The 17480-nt window shown below is 37.9% G+C and overlaps 1 pseudogene; it reads left to right on the plus strand.

The window, feature by feature from the left end:
- The first annotated feature begins 473 nt into the window (after window positions 1-473).
- On the plus strand, window positions 474-14998 carry LOC147911666 (cullin-4B-like; annotated as a pseudogene).
- The last annotated feature ends 2482 nt before the right edge of the window (window positions 14999-17480 follow it).

Below are 17480 nucleotides of genomic sequence, written 5' to 3' on the forward strand. Positions count from 1 at the left end.
AGTTAACACATACTTTATGTTAAAACATGTTTAGAAGTGCTTTTATGGTAGAAATTTATTCTCAGTTCTTGAAAATTCATGTTTCAGTATTTTGGTCCCCTTAAAATTTGGAAAGCTTTTTTTCTTTTTTTTTTAAGAACATTATATTTTAGAATAATGGTGTTTCAGGGCCGGCCCTGTGGCTTAGCAGTTAAGTGCGCGGACTCTGCTGCTGGCGGCCCGGGTTTGGATCTGGGGCACGCACCGATGCACCGCTTCTCTGGCCATGCTGAGGCCGCGTCCCACATACAGCAACTAGAAGGATATGCATCTATGACATACAACTATCTACTGGGGCTTTGGGGAGAAAAAAGGAGGAGGATTGGCAATAGATGTTAGCTCAGAGCTGGTCTTCCTCAGCAAAAAGAGGAGGATTAGCATGGATGTTAGCTCAGGGCTGATCTTCCTCACAAAAAACAAACAAAATAAGAATAATGGTGTTTCACATTAATTTGAGCTTAACAAGAAGGTATCAACTATACATCAGGTTTCTTTATAATTTCAAACTATTTGCAATTTTAAAACTTACTCTTATTAAATAGTTTCTGACATTAGTAATTTACCCTCTGAGATATGAATATAAAAGGAAATGTACTGAAAAGGAATTGGAGCTGTAACAAAGGAAATTATACTAAATTAGGTAAGTATGGAGCTGTAACAAAGGAAATTATACTAAATTAGGTAAGTATGGAGCTGTAACAAAGGAAATTATACTAAATTAGGTAAGTAAGGTGTGTTAAATATTTCAACACAAGGTATTTCTGAATATTGAATATGACAATATGATGAAAACTTTGCATGCTTTTGAATTTTGGTGCATTACTGCATAAAATAATGATGCATTAATACTATTAATATAATTTTTTATAATTTTTAAAACTTTATTTAATGTGTAAACCCCAAAATGCTCTCAGTTCACAGCTTCAGCCTCAATGGAAAGCATTTTTCTCAGTTTCTTATTTAAAGACCAAAGCTAGAATAGAGACTAAACTATTCATCTTCTTTGAAAAAGTGAAACATCACTTATAATATGAAAGTGTTTACCTGATTATTTGTTTTAATGAACTTTTCTTCATCTTTGGTTGACTTCTTTCTTTCTTTTTGGAGTTCTTAAGTCCCATGCTCACCCATTTCCCATTAGATGTTTACTCTCTGGTAATAGATGGCTACCACATCACAGCTTTCTAATTTTCAGACTTATTTAAAAAAGTGAGAGTGAGTCTTGGCTCAGAATCGAGGCTGTTAACCCTGCAACCATCATATCTCCTTTAACCTCCCACAGCTCTGTCTCCTGACAGAGTTCCCCAGACAGCACAATAACCCCTTCCCATAATGCTTCCAGATGTTCTGTGCAGAGTTCCCAGGAGCAAGGGCACAGAGGTACTTAAGTGTTTTAAGATAGAAGCCAAAAAAGTACACACTTTCTAAAACCAGAATACTAATGAATACAGTGATTGCCAGTGGTAAGACTGCACAAAGACATCTTAAACCTTTACCAATTTAGTTATATCATTTAGAGTGACGTTGAACTCGCCAAAAAATTAAAAGTCTATGAGACCATATTTAGGTTATTTTCTTTGTGGCTGTTTTCGTCCAGTCTACAGGATGGTGTGTCAAGGGAAAACAAGTGTGCCTCATATGGTCATTCCTCCATGCAATATTTAGCCAGCAAGGCTGGAAAACATAGCCTGGAAAAATCTTACTCGTGCCTTAAGGTGCAGCTCACAGGTTATCACTTCTCTCTGGCTTTCTAGGCTCTTACCATCTCCTCATTCCGCTCTCCTTTTCTCTTATCTTTTGGCTTCCTCCAGCTGTTTAGGTGTGTTTCTATTATAGCACATAGGTGCATTTAAGTTACGATTTCTCTCTTTCCTTTGTTAGAGTATGAATTCCTTAAAACATGTTTTGAGATACACTTGAGACCTAACATTATGTAAGTTTAAGATGGACAGTGTGATAATTTGATACCTTGGTATATTGCAGAAGAATTACCACAGTAGCATTAGCTAACACCTTCATCACATCACGTAATTATCATTTCTTTTTTGTGGTGAGAACATTGAGGTATCCACTCCCTTAGCAACTTTCAGGTATATAATCCAGTATTGTCAACTGCCATCACCGTGCTGTACACTAGTTCTCCAGAACTTATTCGTCTTCCAACTGAAAGTTTGTATCCTTTGACCGTTCCTGTTTATTTTAAAATTTGTTATTAAAAGGTATTTTATTCATAAATTAATTTTTTGTTAATAAATTAATATAACGTGAAAAGTACTTAAAGTTTTCTCAGTTTAATTTTCTAATAGTGAAGATCTGTAGATATAACCCACAGTAACAGAAATACTTTGATTTCATCAATAATTTTTAAAAGTATAAAGGAGACTTGAGACAAGATTGTTTGAGAACTGCTATTCTCGTATATGCTCAAATTATAATTAATTTATACATAACCAGTATATTCATAGTAAAGAATTACCTCTTGTCACTCTGTTGTGTCTTCAAATAAAGGCCATGGGATCTTGGATTTTTACGTAGTCTTGGCAATAGCAGTGTTTCTGTTAATTCTTCTTCATGTTTCTTCTTCCTTTACCATCTATGACCCTAGCTCTCTTACGTTTTCAATACTCTAATCTTGTACTCATAGTTTTTTCTAAAGTTCATTTGTTAGGCAAACTATATTTAGCACTGATGTTGATATATCAGCAGTTTTTATTTTTAAAATAATCTTTGTGTTTATTAATTTCTTCATATATCTCTGCTAATCTTTATTATTTAAGGAGGAATTCAGAACTAACAGTGTAGAAATGAATGAAAAAATCGTAGGGTTAACGCTCCAAGGCAAATAAATGTGTTACTGTCCATGTTTGATTTAGCAGACTGAAAGGAATATTTATAACTGCCAAAAATAATGTGCTTTACTTAAGAATAGGATTTCATTATAAAGTGGATAATAATTTAAACAAAAATTCTTTTATACATAATGTTTCATTTCTGACATCATAATTAGGAACATTTTTCTGTGGCTAGAGAGAAATTTTCCAAATTCGATGTTGTCTTCCATTTGGTAAGGATGCCAGTAATCACTTTAAAAGAATTGTTAAATGCAATTTTGTGTGTGTGGGTGTGTGTGTGTGTGGTGAGGGAGATAGGCCCTGAGCTAACATCCATTGCTAATCTTCCTCTTTTTGCTTGAGGAAGATTGGCCCTGAGCTAACACATGGCCAGTCTTCCTCTATTTTGTATGTGGGACACCGCCACATCATGGCTTGACGAGCAGTGTGTAGGTACACATATGGGATCCGAACCTGCAGACCCTGGGCCGCCAAAGCAAAGCATGCAGATTTAACCACTGTGCCACTGGGCCAGCCCCTGTTACATGCAAATTTTAATTTCTTCCTTGTCTGTCCTAAATGGAAGAAGAAATAGTAAGAGAAAAAAAATTTTCAAAATCTGTATTTCTCTATATCTATCATAAAATTTAAAAATATATTTTAAAATTATGTTTGAGCACATGGTCGCTCTAAATGTTAATACATACTTTCACCTCAGCGTGAATAAACTCTCTAATTTAGGAAACATACCAGTTCTAGGATACATTCTAGGATAATGAATCACATTACACATGCTTCATTATAGAGAAGCCAGAAAGTCACTAAGTTGATATTAAATTGTGCTTATTAGGCTAAAAAAATCTCAGGAAGCTAAAATCAGGCAAATTTAGAAGTTTTAAAGTAATTCTAAATGTTGCTTTATTTTTAAAAATTACTGAACTATGTATGTCATACAGTGTACTTTATTTACTCCAAAGTTTTATTTGTTTAGATCCATTTCAGATTATCAAAAAATGAATTAGAAAAATTTAGCCAACTGTGGGTAGAATGAGTTGAACATCAAATTGTATTTTGTTTATTTATTTTTATTTATTTATTAATTTTTTGTTTATTGCAGTAACACTGGTTTAGAACATTGTAAAAATTTCAGGTGTACATCATTGTACTTCTATTTCTGCATAGATTACATCATGTTCACCATAAAAATACTAATTACAACACATCACCACACACATGTACCAAATTATCCCTTTCACCCTCCTCCCTCCCCCCTTCCCCTCTGGTAACCACCAATCCAATCTTTGTCCCTATGTGTTTGTTTATTGTTGTTATTATCTACTACTTAATGAAGGAAATCATACGGTACTTGACTTTCTCCCTCTGACTTATTTCACTTTGCGTTATACCCTCAATGTCCATCCATGTTGTCACAAATGGCTGGATTTCATCGTTTCTCATGGCTGAGCAGTATTCCATTGTGTATACATACCACATCTTCTTTATCCATTCGTCCCTTGATGGGCACTTAGGTTGCTTCCAAGTCTTGGCTATTGTGAATAATGCTGCAATGAACACAGGGGTGCATGTACCTTTACAAATTGGTGTTTTTAAGTTCTTTGGATAAATACCCAACAGTGGAATAGCTGGATCCTATGGTAGTTCTATCCTTGATTTTTTGAGGAATCTCCATACTGTTTTCCATAGTGGCTGCACCAGTTTGCACTCCCACCAGCAGTGTATGAGAGTTCCCTTCTCTCCACATCCTCTCCAACACATGTGGTTTGCTGTCTTGTTAATTATAGCCATTGTGACAGGCGTGAGGTGATATCTCATTGTAGTTTTGATTTGCATTTCCCTGATAGTGATTTTGAACATCTTTTCATGTGTCTGTTGGCCATCTGTATATCTTCTTTGGAGAAATGTGTGTTCAGATCTTTTGCCCATTTTTTAATTGGGTTGGTAGTTTTTTTGTTGGTGAGATGGATGAGTTCTTTATATATTTTGGAGATTAAGCCCTTATCAGAAGTATGGTTTGCAGATATCTTCTCCCAATTGTTAGGTTGTCTTTTCATTTTGTTGGTGGTTTCCTTTGCTGTGCAGAAGATTTTTAGTTTGATGTAGTCCCATTTGTTTATTTTTTCTGTTGTGTCTCTTGCCCGGTCAGACGTGGTGTTTGAAAAGATGTTGCTAAGACCGATGTCGAAGAGCATACTGCCTATGTTTTCTTCTAGAAGTTTCACAGTTTCAGATCTTACATTCAAGTCTTTAATCCATTTGGAGTTAAGTTTTGTGTATGGTGTAAGGTAAGGGTCTACTTTGATTTTTTTGCATATGGCTATCCAGTTTTCCCAACACCATTTGTTGAAGAGACTTTCTTTTCTCCATTGTATGTTCTTGGCTCCTTTATCAAAGATTAGCTGTCCATAGATGTGTGGGTTTATTTCTGGGCTTTTGATTCTATTCCATTGATCTGTGTGTCTGTTTTTGTGCCAGTACCATGCTGTTTTGGTTATTATAGCTTTGTAGTATATTTTGAAATCAGGGAGTGTGATACCTCCAGCTTTGTTCTTTTTTCTCAGGATTCCTTTAGATATTTGGCGTCTTTTGTTGTTCCATATAAATTTTAGGATTCTTTGTTCCATTTCTGTGAAAAATGTTGTTGCAACTTTGATAGGGATTGCATTGATCTATAGATGGCTTTAGGAAGTATGGACATCTTAACTATGTTAATTCTTCCAATCCAAGAGCACGGAATATCTTTCCATTTCTTTGTGTCTTCTTCAATTTCTTTCAGAAATGTTTTATAGTTTTCTGTGTACAGATCTTTCACCTCTTTGGTTAAGTTTATTCCTAGGTATTTTATTCTTTTTGTTGCAATTGTACATGGGATGGTATTCTTAATTTCTCTTTCTGCTACTTCGTTGTTAGTGTACAGAAATGCAACTGATTTTTGTATGTTGATTTTGTATCCTGCAACTTTACCATGTTCGTTTATTACTTCTAAAAGTTTTCTGGTGGATTCTTTACGGTTTTCTATATATAAAATCATGTCATCTGCAAATAGTGACAGTTTCACTTCTTCCTTTCCAATATGGATCCCTTTTATTTCTTTCTCTTGCCTGATTGCTTTGGCTAGGACTTCCAGTACTATGTTAAATAGGAGTGGTGACAGTGGGCATCCTTGTCTGGTTCCTGTTCTTAGAGAGAGAGCTTTCAGTTTTTCACTATTGAGGATGATATTAGCTGTGGGTTTCTCATATATGGTCTTTATTATGTTGAGGTACTTTCCTTCTATCCCCATTTTATTCAGAGTTTTTATCATAAATGGATGCTGTATCTTGTCAAATGCTTTCTCTGCATCTATTGAGATCATCATGTGATTTTTATTCTTCATTTTATTAATGTGGTGTATTACGTTGATTGATTTGCAAATGTTAAACCATCCCTGCATCCCTGGAATAAATCCCACTTGATCATGGTGTATAATCTTTTTAATGTATTGTTGTATGCGATTTGCTAGTATTTTGTTGAGGATTTTTGCATCGATGTTCATCAGTGATATTGGCCTGTAATTTTCTTTTTTTGTGTTGTCCTTGTCTAGTTTTGGTATCAGCATAATGTCTGCTTCGTAGAATGAGTTAGGGAGCTTCCCCCTCTTCCTCAATTTTTTGGAAGAGTTTGAGAAGGATAGGTATTAAGTCTTCTTTGAATGTTTGGTAGAATTCACCAGGAAAGCCGTCTGGTCCTGGACTTTTATTTTTGGGGAGGTTTGTGATTACTGTTTCGATCTCCTTACTGGTGATTGGTCTATTCAAATTCTCTACTTCTTCTTGATCCAGTTTTGGAAGGTTGTATGATTCTAAGAATTTATCCATTTCTTCCAGATTGTCAAATTGCTTGGAATATAGCTTTTCATAGTATTCTCATATATTCTTTTGTATTTCTGAGGTGTCTGTTGTAATTTCTCCTCTTTCCTTTCCAATTTTACTTATTTGAGCCTTCTCTCTTTTTTTCTTGGTGAGTCTAGCTAAAGGTTTGTCAATTTTGTTGATATTTTCAAAGAACCAGCTCTTGTTTATATTAATTTTTTCTATTGTTTTTTTGGTGTCTATTTCATTTATTTCTGCTCTGATTTTTATTATTTCCCTTCTTCTACTGATTTTGGGCTTTGTTTGTTCTTCTTTTTCCAGTTCCTTTAGGTGCATTGTTAGATTGTTTATTTGAGATTTTTCTTGTTTGTTAAGATAGGCCAGTATTGCTATAAACTTCCCTCTTAGAACGGCTTTTGCTGTATCCCATAAGTTCTGGCATGTCGTATTTTCATTTTCATTTGTCTCCAGGTATTTTTTGATTTCTTCTTTGATTTCTTCGTTAACCCAGTCGAGGTTCAGTAGCATTTTGTTTAATCTCCATGTATTTGTGGCTTTTCTGATTTTCTTCCTATAGTTGATTTCTAGTTTCATACCGTTGTGGTCAGAAAAGATGCTAGGTATTATTTCAATCTTCTTAAATTTATGGAGACTTGTTTTGTGGCCTAATATGTGATCAATCCTGGAGAATGTTCCATGTGCATTTGAAAAGAACGTGTATTCTTCGGTTTTTGGATGGAATGCTCTGTATATATCTACTAGGTCCAGCTGTTCTAGTGTGTCGTTTAAGGCCAACGTTTCCTTATTGATACTTCTGTTTGGATGATCTATCCGTTGGTGTAAGTGGAATGTTAAAGTCCCCTCCTATTATTGTGTTACTGTCTATTTCTGTTTTTAGGTCTGTTAATAACTGCTTCATAGATTTAGATGCACCTACATTGGGTGCATAGATATTTACAAGTGTTACATCCTCTTCTTGGATTGTTGCCTTGATCATTATGTAATGACCTTCTTTGTCTCTTCTTACAGTTTTTGTTTTAAAGTCTATTTTGTCTGATATGAGTACTGCTACCCCAGCTTTCTTTTCATTCCCATTTGCATGGAGTATCTTTTTCCATCCCTTCACTTTCAGTTTGTGAGTGTCTTTAGGTCTGAAGTGTGTCTCTTGTATGCAGCATGTATATGGGTCTTGTTTTTTTAATCCAGTCAGCCACCCTATGCCTTTTAATTGGAGCATTAGTCCGGTGACGTTTAAAGTAGCTATTGATAAGTATGTACTTACTGCCATTTTTTAACTTTTTTTTCTCAGTGTTTTAGTAGTGCTTCTCTGTTCCTTTCTTCTTCTATACAGAATTGATGGTCAGTTTAGTTTGACGTCTGTCTGAAAGCTGTACTCTTTAACTCCCCTCCTCCCTTCTTTTATGTTTTTGATATCATATCTAACCTCTTTTTTGTGCATTTGTATCCATTACATTCTAATCATGGAAATAGATAATTTTTCCTATTTGTGGCCTTCTCTTTTCCTCTTAAATCAGTCCCTTTATCATTTCTTGTAGCATTGGTTTCTTGGTGACAAACTCCTTTAATTTTTGCTTATCTGGGAAAATTTTGATCTCTCCTTCCATTTTGAATGATAACCTTGCTGGGTAGAGTATTCTTGGCTGTAAGTTTTTTCCTTTTAGCACTTTAAATATATCATGCCATTCTCTTCTAGCCTGTAAGGTTTCTGCTGAGAAATCAGCTGTTAGCCTTATGGGGTTTCCTTTGTATGTAACTTGACATTCTCTTGCGGCTTTTAGGATTCTCTATCTTTAATTCTGGACATTTTGATTATGATGTGTCTTGGTGTGGGCCTCTTTGGGTTTATCTTGTTTGGGGCTCTCTGTGCTTCCTGTACCGGGATGTCTGTTTCCTTCCTTAGGTTAGGGGAGTTTTCATCTGTTATTTCTTGAAATAGATTCTCTGCCCCCTTGTCTCGCTCTTCTCCTTCCGGGACACCTATAACACGGATATTAGTGCTTGATGTTGTCCCAGAGGTCCCTTAGACTGTCCTCAGTCTTTTTAATTCTTTTCTCATTTACCTGTTCACCTTGGGTAATTTCTTCTAGTCTTTCGTCCAGCTCACAGATCCGTTCTTCTGTATCCTCTACTCTGCTTTTGAGTCCCTCTAATGAATTTTTCATTTCCAGTATTGTATTCTTCATTTCTGATTGGTTCTTTTTTATATCTTCCATTTCTTTGTTGACATTCTCACTGAGTTCATCTGCTTTTCTCCCCAGATCAGTGAGCATCCTTAACACTCTTAGTTTGAACTCTCTGTCGGGTAGGTTGCTCATTTCTGTTTCACTTAGTTCCTTTTCTGGGGTTTTGTCCTGTTCCCTTACTTGGAATGTATTCCTTTGCCTCCTCATTTTGCCTCTTTCCCTGTGCTTGTGACTATGTATTAGGTAGATCAGCTACGTCTCCTGCTCTTGGATAGGTGACCTTATGTAAGTGATGCCTTAGGAGGCCTCCAGTGTGCTTCCCTCTGTTCACAGTGTTCCAGGGGTGACCCCTATGTGGGCTACATGTGTCCTTCTGTTGTGGCCTGTTTGCTCTCTCTGTAGGCACCCAGGGAGCCTGAGTTTTGCTCTTGGACAGCTGTTGTAATGCTCAGCTGCTTGTAGTTGTTGTGGGCCCTTCAATCTCTTTATCAGGTGTGGGGAGCCCCAGCACAGTTGGCTGCAATTTCTAATACCACATTTGTGTTGCAGTATTTCTTTTAAGTGAGTAGGCCCCCAGCGTGGCAGGATGTTAGGCTCAGGGCCTTACAATTGCTGTAAGCCTCTAGCCTATTAGATCTCTTGTCAGCTCTCTGAGGATTGCAGCTGGGTGGGGCTGGCCTCAGGCACAGGAGCACCCAGTTGTTTCAGGCTTTGGAAGGTGGGGCAAACCTCCTATGTGGGTCTTTGAGAAGCACAAGTCTTCTGCAGCTGACAAGCCCTGCTGCCCACAGGTCCACACACACAGTCAACACAGTCCTGTGCCGTGTGAGTGCCCCGACCTCCCCAGGCGGACCCAGTCTCTCCATGGCTGGAGCCTCACACGCTCTACCACTGCCCCACACTCTCCACCCGCTCCTTGTGCACACCCTGCCCCGCTCAAGTCGGCTCAGTTGCCAGGCTGCAGAGAATCCAGTCACCAATCTATGCAGGCCCACAAGTTGCCTGAGGGCTTGTTGTTGGGTGGGGCCAGTCTCTAGGGTGGGCTGCCTGCCCTGGCTGAGCTGAATTAAATCGGTGCTCTAGTGGGTGGGGCAGACCCTGGGCTAGCAGGCCTCTCTGTGTCAGCATGCCCACACCAAGCCACAACAATGGCCGCCGCCTATGTCCCAGTCCCTGGAGAGGTCTCACCCCTCACCGAGATGCACTCAGGGCCTATTAGGTGAGTCTCTTGTCACCAAAGCACTGTGCACCTTTCTTTCTGGTGATTTTAGGATGCTTTCTGAAACAGGTGAGTTTGTGCGTGGGCCCTTTAATAGCCAGTTTTAGTTTCTTTGTGAACCGGGTTTTCTGGGGGTACTCTCTAATGCTTTAGTAGCAGGCAAAGTCGGATATTATGCCACTGGTCTCGATTGTGCTGGGTCCACAAAATGCCCACAGCGGGGGCGCTCTGCGGCTCAGGGCCCCACGCCTCCAGGGAGGGCTGTGTATCTGTGAGCTGCTCCCGGCGGCCATGAAGCTGGCGGCTTGTGAAGGTGGCATTCTTCCTCTCCAGAAGGGAGTCTCTGCCTCTTCCACCTCAGTTAGGATTGTCCGTTGTTGCAGGAGTTCCTTTTATCCAGTTTTCAGTTCTGTCTCGGGGTAATTTTTCCATGAGTAGTTGTAAATTGGCTGTGTCCACAGCAGGAGGTGAGTTCTGAGTCTGCTTATGCCGCCATCTTGACTCCGCCCCCTGAACATCAAATTGTATTTTGTTTTGACTGTAGGTTATACATTATACACATAAAAGTATAACTGATGGGGAAAAAAAGTAGAAGTTGCAAGATTTTTTTTTTTTTTGGTGAAGAAGATTAGACCTGAGCTAACATCTGTTGCCAACCTTCCTCTTGTTTTGCTGAGGAAGATTGGCCCTGGGCTAACATCCGTGCCCATCTTCCTCTGCTTTATATGGACACCACCACAGCGTGGCTTGATGATGGGTGTGTAGATCCACGCCCAGGCTGCCGAAGCAGAAGTTAGCTGCTAGGCCAGTGGGCTGGCCCCTACAGGATTTTTAAAATATTTACTTAGACAGTTTTTTTGTTTTAGGAACATGGGGCTTGAATTATTTAAATCATACATAATTTGTGATCAGAAGGTTCAGAGCAGGACTACAGATGGAATTCTTCTATTGTTGAAAAAGAAAGAAATGGTGAAATGGTTGATCAGTGTTTGATTCAAAGAATTTTAACTATGCTTTCTGATTGCAGGTGAGTAATTTAATTTATATTAAATTGAAACTAATTTGTCATCCGATATTTGAAAGGTAGGTTTTAACTGATTCTCTTTTATCTATTCCATCTTAGATTTACTGATAATCTTTTGTGAATAGATTCTTAGAAGAAACAAGCAGGTTCTATGCAGCAGAAGGTAGGAAGCTGCTGCAAAAAAGAGAGATATGTGAAATCAAGTTGACAATTATAAATCTTTTCATGATGCACAGAGTAGATCCTTAAATATCCAGTGGAGAACCATGTTTGTTTATATTTCCTGTGTAGATTTTGACATAGTTTACATGCTGCTACTTACACTAAATTTCTTTTCTGTTTTTTTCTTGGTCAGTTTTGTTAAAGGTTTGTCAGTTTTGTTGATATTTTCAAAGAATCAACTTTTGTGTTAATTTTTCCCTGTTATTTTTTTCATTTCTGTGTCATTAAATTCCATGCTAAACTTTACTTCCTTTAGTTGCATTAGGTTTAGCTTTCCCTTTTTCCACTGTCTTCAGGTGGAAAGTTAGATTATTGTTTTGAGATCTTTCTTTTTTTTTTCTTTTTAAGTATATTTATTAATTTTTTTATCACGGTAACATTGGTGTATAACAATGTATAAATTTCAGGTGTACATCTTTATACTTCCATTTCTGCATAGCTTACATCATATTCACCACCCAAAGACTAATTACAGTCCATCACCACACACATGTGCCTAATCGTCCCTTTCAACTTCCTCCTGCCCCTCCTTCCCCTGTGGTAAACACCAGTCTAATCTGTCTCCATGTGTTTGTTGTTTTTATCTTCTACTTATGGTTGAGATCATACAGTATACAAACGCCTCCCTCTGGCTTATTTCACTTAGCATAATACCCTCAGTGTCCATCCTTGTTGTCACAAATGGCTGGATTTCATCATTTCTTATCGCCGAATAGTATTCCATTATGTGTACATACCACACCTTCTTCATCCGTTCATCCCTTCCTGGGCCCTTAGGTTGCTTCCAAGTCTTGGCTATTGTGAATAATGCTGCAGTGAACACAGGGGTGCGTGTATCTTTACGCGTTGGTGTTTTTATGTTCTTTGGATAAATACGCAGCAGTGGAATAGCTGGATCACATGGTAGTTCTATTCTTAATTTTTTGAAGAATCTCCATACTGTTTTCCATAGTGGCTGCACCAGTTGGCACTCCCACTGGCAGTGTATGAGAGTTCCCTTCTCTCCACATCCTCTCCAACACTTGTTGTTTCCTGTCTTGTTAATTACAGCCATTCACATGGGTGTGAGGTGATATCTCATTGTAGTTTTGATTTGCGTTTCCCTGGTTGTTAATGATGTTGAACATCTTTTCATGTGCCTGTTGGCCATCTGTATCTCTTCTTTGGAGAAATGTCTGTTCATGTCTTTTTTAATTGGATTGTTAGTTTTTTTGTTGTTGAGCTCTATGAGTTCTTTAAGTATTTTGGAGATTAACGTCTTATAAGATATATGGTTTGCAGATGTCTTCTCTCAATTATTAGGTTGTCTTTTTGTTTCGTTGATGGTTTCCTTTCCTTCACAGAAGGTTTTCAGTTTGATGTAATCCCATTTGTTTATTTTTTCTATTGTTTCTCTTGCCCAGTTAGATATGGTGCTTGAAAATATGTTGGTAAGACCAATGTCAAAGAGTGTACTTTCTGTGTTTTCTTATAAATATTTCATGTCTGAGATCTTTCTGTTTTTGTTGTGTATGTGTGAGGAGATCAGCCCTGTGCAGACATCTGCCAATATTCCTCTTTTTTTTTTTTTTGCTGAGGAAGACTGGCCCTGGGCTAACATCTGTGTCTATCTTCCTCCACTTTATATGGGATGCCGACACAGCATGGCTTGCCAAGCAGTGCGTCGGCACGTGCCGGGAATCAGAACCGGTGAACCCCGGGCCGCCGCAGCGGAGCGTGCACCCCTAACCTTAACTGCTTGTGTTACCGGGCCAGCCTCAAGATCTTTCTGCTTTTAATGTAGGTATTTACAACTGTAAATTTCTCTCTGTGTACAGTGTTAGGTGCATTCCTTAAATTGTGGTATATTGTGTCTTCGTTTTCCTTCATATTAAAGTATTTTCTGGTTTGCCTTGTGATTTCTTCTTTAGTTGTTTAGAACTGTGTTGTTTAATTTTCACATATTTGTGAACTTACCAAATATCTCATTCTTTTCCATTTTCACTCCATTGTGATCAGAGAACACAGTGTTTATGATTTTGGTCCTTTAAAATGTATTGACTTGTTTTGTGGCCTGATGCGGTCTATCCTGCAGAATGCTCTGTGTGCCCATGAGAAGAATGTGTATTCTGTTGTTGTTGGGTGGGGCGTTCTGTAATGTCTGTTAGCTCTGGTTAATTTTAGTGTTGCTCAAGTCTTCGTTTCTTTGCTGCTTTTATGCACTGGGTATTCTATCCATTATATATCATACATATATATCTCTCTCGCTCATAAATATCTACATATGTCGTATGCATATATTCGAAGAGTATTGACATCACCAGCTATTATTGTTGAATTATCAGTTTGTCTCTTCATTTCTGTTGGGCTTTTCTTTTTTTTTTTTATAATTTTATTTATTTATTTTTCCCCCAAAGCCCCAGTAGATAGTTGTATGTCATAGCTGCACATCCTTCTAGTTGCTGTATGTGGGACGCGGCCTCAGCATGGCCAGAGAAGTGGTGCGTCAGCGCAGGCCCGGGATCTGAACCCAGGCCGCCAGCAGCGGAGCATGCGCACTTAACCGCTAAGCCACGGGGCTGGCCCTCTTGGGCTTTTCTTAATTTTTTTTCAGTTTTATTGTGGTTATATTAAAATGTCCAACCACAGAATCTTCCATTACAATTTTACTCAGTTTAGTAATTCTTGGCACTCTGACTAAACAGAAGTGAACTGACCATATAGGTGTGTCTTTCAAGACTATGAAACTAAACCAATTTAAGAGAGGAATGGGTTTCTTTTGCATACTTGTTTTGTTTATAATTTTTACACTTGAAGTCCTCTGATTCTTAGAAAATAGGAATGTTAAAAATTTCTTTTTAGATTCCTGGATGTCTCTACCACATCAAGAAGCTCCAAGAAGAAGAAGTAGACAGAGTTAGAAGCTACCTGTGCCTGAACACACAAGAAGAATTATATATTTATTTACATTTTGACTTCTCTGTTATTTAAGTAGGTCAATACCTGTTCATAGGGTAGGATGAAAATGTAAATTTGTTCCCCTCTTTTTCTTTTTACTTTCCTCTCTCCTTCTTCACTTCCATCAAAGAAATGCCTGGTAAATAGAGGTTTCTTCCTAAGTTTATTTTTCAGTTTTTTTGATGAGCCAAAGTAGTAAATTGAGTTTAGAAAACCAGTTGTTGATCTATGCTGAATTAAAGATGAAAGGATATTTTTATGAAGCAGATGTGTATTATAATAAATGTGTATTATAATAAATACCAAATTTCCTCCAGTTAAGCAATGATCATTATAACCCATGAATGAAATCAGGAGAAGTTTGTGCAATAAAATTTGAAAATCCTGGAGACCGAAATAGCCATTTTGTGGTACTGATACATGAGTAACAGTGCAAAACAAGGAGGCAGGCTTGATGACCATAATGTATGCAGTAATTACTGGTATTTTCGACAGCAGTTTTAACTGTCTACTATGACGAGTTTTTAGTAATTTAAACCATTTTTTTAAACACGAACCTGCTCATTACTATTATAGAAAAGCAGATTCTAGGTGAACATTTATCAGCAGTTATTCAGGAAGGTAGACAAAAACAGACGTGTTTAACAAAATAGTATTATCAGGGAAAATTAATGCTAAAATTCTGTATTCTGTGTGATAGGCCTTCCTTTAAAGGGTAACATAAAATGGCCTGTAATTTTTTTTTCTTATTTGCAAACTCAGTTTGTGTCATGTAAGAATATTGATCATTCAGGGTTTCTCAAAGTTAAGAATACCAAAGGAGGGTTGTGCACAGACCTCAAAATAACAATGTGGAGAAGGTGTTTTTTCCTTTGGCTGGATGTTGGCAGTGTTATTCCGTTTTTCTGGTGTCTTAAAATTTAAGATTGTATAGCTCAGGGCTCTTGAGCACACATGTTGCTTTTCGTCCTGGTATCTTCCATTTTCTTCTTATAAGGTCAACATTTGTTCAACAAATATGTATTGAGCTTTTTCATCCTCGTGGCAAACAGCAAGTGGGTTTGGTACAGGGTGAGGACTTACTTAGAAAACCTTGTTAAGGGAGTGGAATGTAAACAAAACCGAAAGTTGAAGAGAGGCACATCATTGAAAGAAGGGAGTCTGGGCCTGGTAACCTCCTACCAACAGAAATTTTTAGGCACAATTAGAGAAAAAAGGAAGGGCTGGTGTTGCTGAAATGTACTGAAAAGGTTTTGGAGAATGACGAATGTTTGTTTTAAACTGGGGAGGGTAGATGAGTCGTTCATGTTGACCTTTAGAACAGTTGGGTTGTATTTTAGCTGTGATTGAAATATTTTTGAGGAAAAGGGGTTGAAGAACAAAAAAATCATGTGGGAGAACTTTGTGGTAATTTTTGTGAGAGACGGGGCCCTAGCCTTAGGGGAAGAGGTGTGGGTGTCATCACTGGTTAAGGTAATTTTATTGTTGGGGCAGGATTTCATTTCTTAATCCAAAATGTTCTTATAATTGTAAGTTTTTCTCCTATCAATAATGATTTTATTATCTTTCCTGCCTTATGTATCACTTCAAGTGACTTGTAATCTAAACACATAGACTAAGGTATAACTACTTTTGTGACAAAAGAAATACACAACAGAGGAAGGAGAACGCAAATACTGAGCTTTTCCTGTGTTAGCAGGATATTTGTTGGTATCTATCATGTAAAAGAGATTTCAGATCTTTGAAACTAAAATGAAACGAAGCCAGAAGAAAGCATTGATTTCCAGATTTTCTATCACATTTTCTGATATTTTTCTGGCACATGATTGCAGTTTTGGAGATTCCCAAGATCTCCCTCGGTTCAGTGATTTCCTAGAAGGACTCAAAAAATCCAGAAAAGTTGTTATCTGAGGGTTTTGACTTATTAGAATGAAAATGTAGACTAAAATCAGCAAAGGCAAGGGGACCAGGGAACTGAGTCCAGGAGAAGGAGGCATGAGCTTCCAGTTGTCTTCTCCCAGTAGAGTTGTATGGACAGAGCTTAACTTTCCCAGTGATGATGAAGGACAACACACTCCTACTATACTGCCATCAGGGAAGCTCACCCAAGTCTTCATGCCCAAGGCTCTTGTTCGGGGTGGGCTGCGTACACATGGACGACCACCCATGTGATGGATCTTAGTGTCCGGGCCCTCCAGAGGTCAAGCTGCCACATATTTCCTGGCCCAAAGCTCCTGCCATAAATCACACTGTTGACATAAACTGTCTGGCATGACCCATGGCATTCAGGTGTGCAAAATCTTACTTTGCTTGATGTTCTGAAAGCTTGCAGGTTACCTCCCAGGAGCTGTGCAAGGGCCAAACTTTCTTTAGCAAGATTAATCCTTTAGTGCACAATAACAGAATACTGTGAGATAAATTTAAAATAATTGTGTTTGTATTCTCAGCTAAGAATAGATTAATGTACTGTTAGCCCCGTGTTGGGTTTATGGACATTTTCACTGTTAATGGAACCATCTTAGAGATGGTGTCTGCAGGTGTAAGATGCACTTGTCTTTGAAAACCAGCTGTCTGACTTGATCTTTTCTTGTTAGACTATGGAAACAAACGTTAGACTGTTGTTTCTGTTGGAACAGAAACAATTAAAATGTGCTCGTCAACTAAATTCTGCCTACAGTTTGTAAGACAACTGGAAAATTTTTTAATACCCTAATCGTGGCAGCCCTTGGAGCCTGAATTAAGGAGAAGTTTCTCCATTAGTGAGAATCAGGAAATGTTTTAGTGTGTGTTTTCGTGAGAGCCTAGGCAGATAAACATACATGAATTACATTTGTGAGCTCTTGTTTATTTGTGGGAAGAAGAATTCTTGTTTAATAGGATCCCAGAGAGCAGGTCAACTCAGTGGATCCCTCTGTCTGGATTAACCAACTTCTAGATTGTCTGCATCCTTTAGTATCTGCATCTCTTCTGGGCTCACTCTCCTTGCAGTCCGTTAGCTGGTGGTCAGAGTGAAGACTTATTTTAATATTTATCTCAGGCAAACATTCCAGAAGACAGACCTCTCATTGAAATATTAGGTGTCCTGAAACCAATTATAAAATGTAAATGATTTCTGGATCATCTCAATCCTAAACC

Source organism: Ceratotherium simum, chromosome Y (assembly GCF_057802395.1).
Source record: "Ceratotherium simum simum isolate JZ-2026a chromosome Y, ASM5780239v1, whole genome shotgun sequence".
NCBI classification, from domain to species: Eukaryota; Metazoa; Chordata; class Mammalia; order Perissodactyla; family Rhinocerotidae; genus Ceratotherium; species Ceratotherium simum.